At 44.2% G+C, this 8,344-nt stretch overlaps 1 protein-coding gene across 1 annotated transcript in view; it reads right to left on the reverse strand.

Annotated features, from left to right (window-relative positions):
- Positions 1 to 7,932, reverse strand: part of LOC143283118 (cullin-5-like) — a 174,095-nt gene extending 166,163 nt beyond the window's left edge. Inside the window, exon 1 of the mRNA XM_076589254.1 lies at positions 7,640 to 7,932. The gene's annotated coding sequence lies outside the window, so the exon portion shown is untranslated. The remainder of the gene's footprint in view (positions 1 to 7,639) is intronic.
- Between the last annotated feature and the right edge of the window lie 412 nt (positions 7,933 to 8,344).

Consider the following 8,344-nt stretch of genomic DNA (forward strand, 5'->3'; position numbering starts at 1 on the left):
ATAGGATTGAACGGGAGGTCAACAACTTGAAACAAAATGGCGTCGTTCGCGAAGAATATGAGCACGCACTTTGAATGTGTATAAATATGTGTATGCAATTGATTTTTACCCATGACCTTCAGGGTTCAGCCAATAGATCTGTAAAGTCCATTTGTCGTATTGATTTTAGTATTTTCCGAAAAAGACCACTTGGGTGAATGAACAAAGTGAAAGCCCTGTACACTGAGAGTAAAACACACAAGCTTTTTATGTATTGAGTATAATTTCAAAATGTAATGTTTAAGATGAAAAAGATCAGTTTAAAGCAAATTAAGTCCCATAGCATTAATTACAGATTAATTTCCCTTTTTTACTATCTGCACCAAAACGTTTGCAAAATAAATAAAACTTCCATACTTAGCAAAAGAAGTTCCTGTTTGAACAAAAAATGATAATAATGACTGCTCTTGTTGTTATGTCAGAATATCAGTGCCAAAATTTAGAGAATACAAAAAATATAAATATAACAGTAAATGCAGTTTGCATATAATTTGGCTTCTTTTTAAAAAAAAATTGTGCCCATCCCAGAGGTGCATTAATTACAGATTAATTTCCCTTTTTTACTATCTGCACCAAAGACATGCAAAATAAATGTAACTTCCATGCTTAGCAAAGGAAGTTCCTGTTTGAACAAAAAATGGTAAAAATGACTGCTCTTGTTGTTGTGTCAGAATATCAGATCAAAGTGCCAAGTTTAGAGAATAAAAAAAATATAAATATGACAGTAAATTCAGTTTGCATATAATTTGGCTTCTTTTAAAAAAAAAATTGTGCCCATCCCAGAGGTGCAATATTGTTTTAAACAAGATAACTGGAAAGAATTGAATTTTCCCTATTTTTATGTCAAATTTGGTGTCAACTGACAAAGTATTTGCAGAGAAAATGGCAATGTTAAAGTTTACCAGGACACACACACATACACACACACACACACACAGACAACCGAACACCGGGTTAAAACATAGACTCACTTTGTTTACACAAGTGGTATGTACTTAATCGACCTAAGGAACTGTGTAAAAAAAGAAGAAAGAAGAAGCATCCATCCGGTCAAGAAGCCTTGTTAAATGTCACTAATCTCTGACGTACACAGTATGACGTCGTTTTTTCCAGGATCAAACTCTAAATTACATCACATTGTGTATGATCTTCTATTTCCTGAAAAAATACTACTTGGGCAATCATACTGAGCGTAAAACACAAAAGCCATTCTATGTACTGAGTAATGTAAAGTTTTAGATGAGAAAGGTCCGTATAAAAACAAATTAATGCTCATGCTTCAAAACATGATTCAGTTAGCTGACCCAAAGAGATTTACACATCAATGTAACTTCCAGACTGAATGAAGTGCTTATTTGAACAAAAAATGATAAAAGAGACTACAGTTGATCAGTGTTACAGTGTATCAAATCAAAGTGTCAAGTTAAATGTAACTGTAAATTTATTGTGCAAATAATTTTGGCTTTTTTTGTTTGTTTTTTTGTGCCCATCCTAAAGGTGCTTGCTTTGTCATTGAAAATTGTATTTGTGGAAACAGAGAATTTTTCCTATTTTTGTGCCCAATTTGGTATAAATGACAAAGTATGCCCAGAGAAAATGACAATGTTAAAGATTACCTCACACACACACACACACGCACACACATGTACGCACACGCACACACACAGACAACTTGTTTACACAAGTGAGTCAAAAATGGAACATTGTGGTGGTCTCCACTGAAGAAATTGCTTGCTAAAGTCTTGTTCCATGACAAAACAACATAATCAGGAGATTCTGTGAATGCTGAACAGGCACCACTTGACTCTACTGAAGTGACTCGTCAACGGAGCAGGGTTGGCTTTGGTATGTTGTGATCAAACACTGATGTTCCCAATAGACTGCAACTGTGACAGGAACACTTGGGTGTGACTGTGAATGGGGATCCAGGTTGAATCGCTTTGGGGATGTGCAACTGAGATGGCAAAAAACTAAACAAAACAAAAACAACAACAACAACAAAAATGCACACACACACACAAGGACTGAGGCATAATCCATCACACATAATGAGTCAAAACTGCATCCAACAAAAGCAACTCAGTCTATCAAGTAGGATTTTACTAGTATCAGGTTCATGACTAACACTGAATGACCCAGTACCACAAAAAGATGATGCACCTGCATGCATACAAACACATTTAATTACACATAACCGTGACCCAACTAGTGCAGACTCCGGCAGGGGTCTGACATTCCTGTCCTGTGCAAACTATCCACCCAGGCGGAGCAGACGAAACTACGGCCGATAACCTCCCGGAAGTAGGTAACCTCCCCTTTGTCCCGCTGGTTATCGCCCTCTTTTTCCGGCAGCCATCATGACTCCTGTACCTGTGCTCTTCATACGGCTAAGTTTTTTTCGTATTTTCTGTCTGTCTGTCGATTCTCTGGCGTTCTTGTTTGTGGTCAAATTATGTCTCCAACCAGGTCACATAATTATGTAGCTCGATTGGGGAATCGTGCTAAAATTAAGGCGCGATCGCAATCGATTCGCTGACACTCTGGGCCCTCTACTCCCGGCCCTCTAAACAACGCCAACCCGCCGCCCTCTCCACTTCCTCCGCTCCCTCCGGTCGACTCCAGACCTCCGCCACCTCCTCTGGTGACTTCTAGAGGTTTGTGGTCACACACTCAGGTCAGTGTTACCTCTCATGTCATTTTTATCGATCCGCGAACTCACTCGACGCGATCCGCGTTTTCTCGGCCCTGCCAGTCGGCAGTGTACGAGTCGATCTCCTCTATCTCTTTACCATACCCACAGTTGCACCAATGGAATGGCCACAATCCCTTGGGGGAAAAAAGAAAAAAAAAAGAAAAAAAAAGGCAGCTTGTCTTGGATCCGCACGTTAGACTGGGCCCTATGTGCGATGCGTCCGTGGTGGCGGCCGTGACATCGGATCACGCGACCCCCCACGCGGCTTGCCTCGACCGTCTCGGATCCAATAGCGACCGAGGCGTGTAGGGATGCCCTCCCCTGGTGTAGGGAGGAAGGTGGACCACTAGGGGACACGCTTGCCCATACGCGTGCACCCCCCCCCTTGTCCGGATCACCCGATCCAAGGGAGGCAACCCCTGCTTCGGCACCCTTGCCGGTGACTGCCGCAGTTATTTCCCTTGCACCGGCACTGCTCCTCGCCTTCAGTGCGAGTGTGTGCACGGTCCTACCAAGCTATGCGGTGATGACCCCATCTGCCACACCGCCGAGTGCTGCTGTTTCCCATCCACTAATGGTGTCTCAGCAAGCTACTCAACCAAACAATCAGCAACTCATCGCTAAACTTGCTGCAGCAATTATGCACCACTCTGCCTTCCGGTGCCGCGCCTTGCGCCCACAGAGCAGGTACGTGCACGCCCCATTGGAACTTCGGCAGTGTTGGATTCTTCTGCCCCATTGCCTAACTCTGCTGTTTCCCAGACTAATATTGGCACTTCCACGTTGGAGTACCTCTTATATCATATCATATATCAATATCAAGGCGTGCAAGCCTGACAAGGCCTTTTACCCGCTTGAAGTGGGGAAGAAAAAGAGAGTCCCCACGTATGTCTGTTGCATTTTTCAACATTGAGTGCGCAGTGCTTGAAAAATCAGAAAATATGTAAATGAGTTTTGTATTTAAAGTTTTCACAATGAATATCAAGATAATTCTTAAATGTATTAATAACTCGATCCTGCCTCTCGGCAGTGCTCGGGCCGATCTTGTCTATCACTTTATCCGTCAACACACAACTGTCAACTGAACGTCGGTCCTCTCGCAGGAGCTATTCGCGAGATTGGACCGCCGTTCAGCAACAGGGGGATGCACATCCCACGGCAAGCCGACGGACTTGTCACCCCCTCGCCCACGACGCCCATAACACTGGATTACGGCGCCGTCATGCCACATGCCCTGACCGTCTCGCGTCCGATGGCAACCGATTCGGGTTGGGATGCCCACGGCACTAAGGGGCATTATAATTATTCCCCTTGCGCTCGTTTTCACCTGTGTCGGTTACGGTGGCATCGAACCACGGACTCTCACACACAACATGACACTCCTCCCTGTTCAGCGAGGACACGTCGCACAAGGGGGATATGTGCTCTAAAGACACATTCCTTTTCGATGATTTTCGGCGCCAAGGGAGGCAACTCCACATTTGTAACCTAGGCGCTCGAAGCTGTGGTTAGTTTCGCCGACACAGCACATCACTCCTGCCCCCCGTGCTGTCCACCAACGATGTTTTCTTTCGGTTTCTCATTGGGTCCTCATGCCCAGTCAGGGACTTTACACATCTTTGCATAGCAACTGCACTTTTCTTGCTGTTTCTCAGGCTATTGGCTACAGGAAATGCATCACAATATTTCCCCTTCTATCCATTTGATTTATTATCACAAGCAACAATCACGAAATATATATAGAAAAATCTATACATATTTAAAAAAAAAAAATAAAAAAAATATATATATATATATGTATATATTTATATATATACATATATATATATACACACACACATATATACATATATATGAGATATATTGCTACATTCATACGCATTTCTGCTTTCACGTATAGATGCGTACTTATCCATCGGTATACACATGTGTATGTGCTTATGGGATAGGTTCAGACGACTTTCATATTAACATGTACAATTATATTTCTATCTCAATTCATTGACATCTGTTCATTGAGATTCCCTACATAGCAATATAGGCACACTTGCATTTGCGGCCTTCTGTTCACAATGCCCAGAACTCTCTGCCTCTACGTACTGGCACTTTATTCATATGCGTATGTACATCTCATATGTAGGTGCATGGACAGATTCCTTTCCATTGATGATTATGCACACTTACCCACTTACTTGGGTATATCGGTGCACGCTACACGTATGCTTATACAGCCGCTTATTTCTTGTGTCTCGATCTCTTGTCATTGGCATACTTCTGACATCATCACTTAAGCTGATGGAAGTTTTTATTCCCTTGGCACATATATGTATTCATTTTCATAAATTCATCCCTACCTTGCTTTTGGAGGACGACTGCACTCACAAAAATAAAATAAAATAATAATAGCCTCATTCACGCCTGAATGTATGCTCCTTCACATTTCAGTAGTGGCTTGCCCTTAGGGATCCACACATACCCCCTTCACACCCACAGGGCTAAGAATGCCTCTCTTGGTGCAAGGACGGACAAGGCAACCCAACTCATTTGCCTGCAACAATCACCCATAAGGCTGGAGATGCACAAGGAAGGGTGAGGCAGTCCAACTTAGAGGTGCCACTCTGGACACACATGCCTTTCATTCCTTCCAAGTTTGTAAGGCATCCCTTCTTTCTCCCCTTGCCTACAACAACCCTTGGTTTGCACCACTGTGATTGTGACAAAAGCTCCACACAGGCCCTACATCCTAGCCAGCCTTCCCATGAAGAGGTGTCTATCTTGCCTTACAAGTTTTAGCGGACCCAAAAACTGCCCACTGGGCAGGAGACAATCACCCTCAGCCCATCTCTTCTACTCCTCTCTAGTAGCAGAAGGCCTGGGTCATAATTGTTTTCCTCTATATTTGGGAGAAAGGCATATTGACGAGGACGGATGCGTCCCACAAAGCACAACGAACCGTCCATTAGCCACAGGGGTGTACCTTTCTGCCCACTCATACCAGCACGGCAGATGCCGCATTCAAGCACATCAGTTCACCCCATCACCTTGCTTGAACACAAATCCAGCATCAGCGTCTCAAACAATTGGCGTTTGAAAGCACTTTCTGCACTTAGTCTTCCCTGCCCGATCCTTTCGGCCTCTACACACAACCACTACTGTGGTTACAGATGGCCATTCCTCCTCAAGCACTGTCTTTCCAATGAGACACTTCCAGAGGTTTCTAGCCTAGGCAGGCTATCCCATCATGGAGCCCCAGCCTTCGGTCAAGGGCCTGTCAGAGGATGACTTTGTTGTCACTTCGGAAGCAAGCACCATGTCTTTCTGACACACGGTTGCACCACAAGACCCCGTCAACTCTTTCCGGCTTCCTTACATTGCAACATAATCTGCATGGTGAACACCTTCGTCCCTGAAGCACACAGCAGCTGTTTCCTGATTTACCCATGCTGATTGGTGTCCTCCTAGGAACAGTATATGATAATCAGTCGAGTACGACAGTCTCCATCAGAACAGCAGAGGAGGCATCTGCTGTCCAGTCTGTTCGGGCTGGAATTCGATTATACAATTTATAGTAGAGAGTGTTTTGCCCAAGTTGCATCCCCGGTCCCTCAATCAAGAGGGCCTTAGGACTCATAATTGGGAAGGTTCCCAAAGGCTACTTAGGCCTAAGGCTACAGCACTAAGTCCCAGTGCAATTTGACTTCTAGTCTGAGAGACATAGTCATTCATGAAAGACTAAGCTGCAAATGATTTCCCTTTGCAATTAAGAAACCACTGATAATACAGCTCTCACCTTGCAGTTGGCCATACTAAAAACGTATGTCAGATCAGTGCCTTGATGTCAATAGCCAGTACAACACATCTTGAGCCACTTACCTCCCTGCCCCGCCCCGCTCCATCCCAGACTCAGTGCGCACCACACACAGCCAGAGGCCTGTCATGGATCCGGTCCCCTTTCTCACTAAAGATCCTTCAGCAAAAATTTTCCCCATGGAAACCCTCTTCCATTTGGGAATTCCATCACTGAATGAGACTCAGTGACATGTGGGCACATGAAATGCACTTCCACAGCCTGATCCAACCCAGCCATTGACTGCCAACAACTTTCTGCAGGTTACTCCAACAGGCCACACTCAGGCAGAGAAGCCACCAAGCCTTCCGTATGCCCCTTCGTGATGGTACCTACCTGGGCAATTACACAACCCTGTCCCAGAGACACCAGGGACATCAAGTCTTTTGTTGCCAAATGTCTGCCATCCTATGCATAGGCAACATACCAGTGCTGTCATTTTTTGACAACGTCAAAAAAAGGGGGGGGCCAGGGGGGGGGGGAGTGCCCATCGCCTGTCAGCTCGCATAGAGGAGCTCCACAGATCTGGCTGTCATGCCTGAGGCAGGCCCAACACGGTGACCTACCTCTGTCTCGTGCCACAGTTTCCTTCAAACACAAAAACCACTTCCACTATCGGCCCACATCCGTTGTGGAATCATCAGATCAAACCACATGCGCACCTCCTTGCATTGACGCTCATCCGCGCTCATCTGCTCAGCTGTGGTCCACAGACCTCCCCCACAATACAGCTGTGGACCTCTGTCTTCTTTACCCGCACTAATGTCCTTAGGCGACACAGTACACTCTACTTTCGTCAAATTCTACTTGAGGGACACCTATCGCCTAAGGGATAATGGCTCATCGACTTTTACCAGAGAGATGTCGTACGCCTGCGGGTTGATGGCGCAAGAGCCATCGCTTCTGTGGTAGCTGCACAACAGACCATCACAGCTCACAGACAGTAGAACAGGCGAGCCCTCCACCTTGTCGCGCTATTCTGCACTCGTTGGGTCACGGTTAAGTATGTGTAATTAAAAGGAAATTTTCTATCTAAAATTACGTTTAAATAACATACTTACCGTGACCCAAATTTAAGACCCTCCCGTCCTCCCCGCTTCCTGTTCTTCCTGCTTGCTGCGCTGGTGATGGCATATTGCCGTCAAAAGAGGGCGATAACCAGCGGGACAAAGGGGAGGTTACCTACTTCCGGGAGGTTATCGGCCGTAGTTTCGTCTGCTCCGCATGGGCGGATAGTTTGCACAGGACAGGAATGTCAGACCCCTGCCGGAGTCTGCGCTAGTTGGGTCACGGTAAGTATGTTATTTAAACGTAATTTTAGATAGAAAATTTCCTTTTTTTGTTGTTGTTGTTCAGCATTGAATACATGTTGGATATTACTGTCATCAAGACTACAAGATTGAGTAATTATTTGACATTTAATACATCTTCCATGAATAATGGATGTCAAGAAGATTGTTAGACATACATTTTCATGGAATGTTATCTGTCTTCAAGATATATATGGTATGCAACATTTTCACATGTTTAGATTTGTGAATGATAAAAGCGTATTTTTTATTACATGTTTCCAAAATAAAAAGGAATGTTTGTCCCATTATAAAAATAAACATTACTTTCATACATTATGAACTCTAAGCTAACTTCACATAAATCACAGCACAAACATTTCAGATGTGTCTACGCATATATAATACTCAAAGAAAATGATAACTTATTTTGTAAAAAATACATCAAAAAACCATATTGGCAAATAGAACTTCAGA

The sequence above is a fragment of the Babylonia areolata genome, chromosome 6 (genome assembly GCF_041734735.1).
Source record: "Babylonia areolata isolate BAREFJ2019XMU chromosome 6, ASM4173473v1, whole genome shotgun sequence".
NCBI lineage: Eukaryota > Metazoa > Mollusca > Gastropoda > Neogastropoda > Buccinidae > Babylonia > Babylonia areolata.